A 5,448-nucleotide genomic window follows, 5' to 3' on the forward strand; every position below is an offset into this window, starting at 1 on the left:
TATATATATATATTTATCATACTATGCTATGTTATACCTCTCTATCTTCTCTTTTCTTACTTATCTGTAATTTGTCCTTTTCTAATTGCATTGTGAGCCCAATACAAGACTTAAAAATGAGGGTGGCTACCGGTAGCAAATCTCCCAACGAGTAGGTCCTGATCCATAAGAAGTACTATGCATGAACTTTATAAGTAGTGCACAGTTACATATACATTATTATGGGGAAGTAATATGCCCATCTATGACCAGAAGTATGAACTAGGGATGCACCGATATATCGGCCGCCGAAACATATCGACCGAAAATGGCACTTTTAGCTAAATGCCGGAAGTGCCATTTTCCTGCCAATACATCGGCGCATCCTTGCTTTGTTCCCTCTGTGCTGGGCGCTGCTCTCTCCGCTGAGTCCAAGCGGGAAGGAGAGAAAGCGTGAGATCCGGCTGAGCTCTGCGGGAGGAGAGCGCTGTGAGCGACTGGCGTCTCTCCTCCCACACCGCTCAGCCTCCTATCAAAGTCCAGCAGAGCGGTATGGGCGGAGACAGTCGTGCTGTCACAGGAGGCTGAGCTCTCCTACCCTGCACCGCTCGCTCAGCCTCCTGTGACAGCATGTCAGAAAGGAGAGTTTGTTCATAATTGAGGACATAGTATGTTTACTATATCCTCAATTATGAATGAATGGGAAGTGATCTACATTACCTCCTGTTCATTTATAGTTGCAGTTATAGTAAATACTAGGGATGCACCGATATCAAGTAAAGTACTCAGTACAAGTACAAGTACAGATACTTTACGAGCTCCATTGATTGATAACAGGGGATACAGAAAAAGAGATAGAGAACCTTGTTGTTTCTGAGGACTCCATGTCTCTGAGGACTCCGTGTCCTCAATCTATTTTTCTATTTTAAAAGGGAGATATTTACTATTAAAAAAATATTTAATAAAAAATGAATTAAAAAATAACTATAACAAAATTAAAAAGTTTATAAAAAATTAATATTTAAAAAATGTGAAAAAATTAAAATAAAAAAAATTTCGGTTTCGGCCTGACAATTTTTTTCATTTCGGTTTTGAAATTTCCATTTCGGTGCACCTCTAGTAGACTATGAACCATTTAAAATAATAAACAAAAATACTAATAGGTATTACCAGGGTTTGACAAAGTTAGGGAGACCATGCTGGATGCATTTCTGTTTTCTAAAGCAGAGAATTCTGAAGCTTTGCACTAATCACAGATCAACAGATGCTGCACAGGATAACCTTATGGCATGGCACATAAATACACCTTATGGGGATACCATAATCGAGCCTGACATCTACAGATTGGTAAACAAAAATAGTTATAACTATAAATAGTTATGCTTCTGTACAATAAAACAAACAAACTAAACTCCCCATCCACTGCCTCATCAGCAATGTTAATCAAGAAGATTCTAAATGATAGGGAATAACGTATCTCAGAACAGATTCCGCACTCACCAGAGCCAGCAAGAAACTGATAAGTGATTTTTTTCTCTATGCTGAGCGAAGCAAGAACAAAGCAGATTCTACAAAAATGGAAAGTTTAGAAAGTGATTATTAACTCAGCAAATCTGTAAATAAATCATCTATAATATCACGGCAGATTATTTATTGATACAAAGTTGCACCGGTGTGTTGAAAAGAAGCAAAGAAATCCTAAAAGTGATTTTAAAGTCAAAAGGTTTTCAAACTATTTTAATTGCTGATGAAATCACTTACAGTGAATGCTGCTCCTTGTTGTTTAAATGTTTTAGTTTCCTGCAGAATCATCTGGACCCCTGATCCCTTGCTCTGATTTCCTGTTTTAGGGTGGCTTATTTCCTTTGCAGGGTGCTATGGAGCCCCCCTTGTGTGTGCTAGTAAGCTGTGTGTCTCCACAAACACACAGGACCAGCAAAGCAAGTCACTGCCCTCACCTCCTCCCTGCTCCTCCTTCTCCAAGCTAGTAGATGGAGAGCTGCTGCAGACTCTCTGTCCCTTGTACCACACAGGAAGTTCAGGGAAGTCAGCTGAGAGAGTTGGAGTCAACAATTTAGGAACATGATGACTGTAAGTGCTTGGGCAAAAATGTACAAAAATACTTTGCTGGGCGATGTATATTTGTTGGATTTGGATTCATTTCTGAAAAAAAGGTTGGGGGTTCAATGCTACTTTAAAGCTGAACTTCAGGCAAGCAGCTAAATGCACATTTTAAACACATGTAAAGGAGCTGTTTACCTGCAAATAGATTTATGTTCGTGTCCATACAGTTTTGAGATTTACACAGCCCCATTATACAGCACAGCCAAGTGGATAACACAACCTTCCTGTTAAAGTTATAGCTTGCAGAAGGGATAGTGGTGTTTTCTCTCCGCCTCCAGCCTGCTGACTGGACAGTGAAGGGGCAGCAGGAGAGTGATGGGGTAATCTCTCTACTCTCTCCTCCTATTTGCATGCCCCTTGTCACCACATTTGCAGAAAGAGAAAATGGGCAGAAAATTGCACATGGAGACCAATCAGATTCAGAACTCATGATTGAGATTTCCAAAAAATGAAAGGTTAAAAATGTACTCTCTCTAGGAAACAACTAAAGTTTTGTATGTAATTTATTTTTAATGAACCAGGACTTCAAAATCATAAATAAACCCCCAACACAAAAATATCACCAACCCCCCAAATGTGCACATTAACCTTATTTAGCACCAGGAATACAGATTCCAAAACCCAATAATTCCCCTGCTGAGATCTTAGCATCAGAGCCAGATCATCCACAAGGCAACCTAGGCAGAAGCCCGGGGCTCAATTACAACCTTCATAATAACTGTGGCAAACCAGGGATATAGTACAGTCAGTCAAAGCCATACACCTGTCACTTCACAAGGGAGAGTACACTCAGGCATTAAATAGTATCTGATGGGGAGTAGCCCAGCGGTTCAAGCCAAGTTAATTAGGTGTTTGCCAGGGACGTGCAGAGTCTCACCTAGTATTATGAAGAAAAAAGGTGTCAACTTCAAGACTAAAGCTGACAGCTTTTTCTCCATTCAGATCGGCTTGTTACAGGTTACAAAGCAGGGAAAGCCTCCGCGCTGTGTAACCTGTCATGGACGGAGCACTACGTGTTAATTACAGGCGGCGCTGCATGTGTGTGACACCTAGTTAGGTTACCCAGCAGCAGGTTTCCCCACTGCTTGTATAACCTAACCAAGTGAGGGAAGAGCTGTCACAGCCTTTACTCTGTGTTAGAGGCTTGAGCTCTGTGAATGGTTTGGACCAATGGCAAAGCGCCATCGGTCCAAGCTGTCCAATAAAAAAAAAACAGTGAGGACATGGATCTCGATGCCTCACCAGTGACAAGCAAGTGAGGGACAGGGAGGCTCCTCCCTACACACCTTTGTTACCGAGCTGGGGGTGGGGCTTCGGCAGGACGGGGCGGAGCTATGGCGGGCTGGGGGATGCTTCACCCAGCACAGAAGGCACGGCACGTCACTGGTGTTTGCCTATTGCAATCTTCATTAAAGGAGAACTATGGGGTTAAGGCTTTTCCCCATAGTTCTCCTTAGGGTAACGGGAGGACACAAACTAGCGTCCTCCCGTCACCCTAGGCTCAGTATAACGCGAGCTACAGCTCATTATATACTGAGACGCCGCAGCTGAAACTTTAATATTAGTCAGAGGCATTGGAAAGCAAAAGCTGTTACCTTGCCAACGGCCATATTCTGTTTTAAAGCATATAAAAACCCAAAAACAAACATGTTAAAATTTCAGTCGTAAGCCAAAAAAGAGAAAAGAAAAGATGGGGCTTTGAAAGTGTCTACTAACTAATGCCAGGGAGTATGGTTCAACATAATGTCAATATAAAAAATAAAAAATATATTAAGTATAACCTAGGTCATCAATTATGTACCTTGTGGATGTAATAGGAACTTCTCATACGTCCAGAGAAAATTTAACCCATTCCCCGAGCCCTCGGGTCTCCCGTCTCTTGGAAATTCCCTCCACAGACACACACGCCGTCCCAAGGTATCGGCGTGTGACGTGTGCGGCCGGGGCGAGCACTAGGTCCGCACCTGCGCCCTAAATAGGCGCATCCGACAAGTGGGGGTAGCCCGTGTAACGGACTCCTCCTCCCGGGGCCGTCAGCCTGATGGGAAGGCGCTGGTGGGTTAGCCCCGCCGTCCCATCTCACACCCACAGGATGGTGGCCCCTCCTCCCGTCAGCGCAATGTCAAAGCCAACAGACCAGGGACATCGGCACCAGCACTGCCTCAAAGAACGATCGAGTCGATCAAACAATGTGGAAGTGCTGCGGTGCAGACCATCCCCAATTAGATGTAAACAGGGGAGTGGCCCGCTAGATCGATCAATCCTGAGTGGGGGAGGGGGTATCTCCAGAGTGCGAGTCATGTCCACCATATGCATTCATCTCACTGGTAGTAATAGAAACAAGAAGTTAGATAGATAATGTAACATACTTTTTAGAAAGATATATGAAAATAATAGGGTCCTTAATATAATTTTGATTGGCAACCAGCTGCAACATACTAAAAAATAAAATAAAAGTAAAAATTACTAGTGGTAGTGTACTCATGGTAATAGTGTAGTTAAGCCCATTACTTAAGGTGATCGAAATTAAGGGGTATTGTCAAAAGAATGAAGTGATGCACAATTGTGTGAGTAAGATGGGTCATGTGACTTTACACCCTATCCCCTGTAAATCAATACAAAACAGCAAACTTGCCCTAACCATCTTAAACAGCCCTTAAATTTTGTAACCCATAACGACGACCTGGGCAGGCCATCAAAAAAACTCTGTGAAAATATATAAATGTTACTTTTTAGGTGTGATATTAACTACGTTAGTGTATAAAGTGAATGTGCATAGAATATAAAATAGAGCAATGTTGCAATGAGTGCCAGATAATCACGTACACTAGATCCAAACTCAGTATGGATATTCGGCTTGATATAGTGTATATTAAACTATCCACACATTGTATGTATATTAAATAGATAAGTTAAACTTCCATACAGATCGTATTGTACTCTTGCCTATGCATTAGTATTTAGTGTCGATCCCAGGAAAGAATGGGTGTCTTCCACCCTGGTACATTGTAGTAAAAAGTTAAAATTTCAGCTGACCAGTCCTTAGATGTAGTGACTGCATTATTTAATTAATTTATTTCCCCTTTATTTTAAACTGGTAATTCTGAGAATAACACACTTCCTGTCCTAGGCTGGCTACGCTCAAACAACCCACTGTATCTATGGAGGAAACCATGGTTGTCATCCATGGTTATCTTTTTCTCCTCATCTCCATTACATGGGGGAGGGGGGGATTAGAAGTTTACAGAAGAAAGATAACATTGTTTGTGTTCAGGTCAGCTTATAGGAAGTGACAAGGACACAACATTTCAAGCAAGCTCAACAGATCTTTTCTGTACTTGCTGA

The sequence above is a fragment of the Nanorana parkeri genome, unplaced genomic scaffold (genome assembly GCF_000935625.1).
Source record: "Nanorana parkeri isolate BGI_ZX_2015 unplaced genomic scaffold, ASM93562v1 scaffold485, whole genome shotgun sequence".
Classification (NCBI taxonomy): domain Eukaryota; kingdom Metazoa; phylum Chordata; class Amphibia; order Anura; family Dicroglossidae; genus Nanorana; species Nanorana parkeri.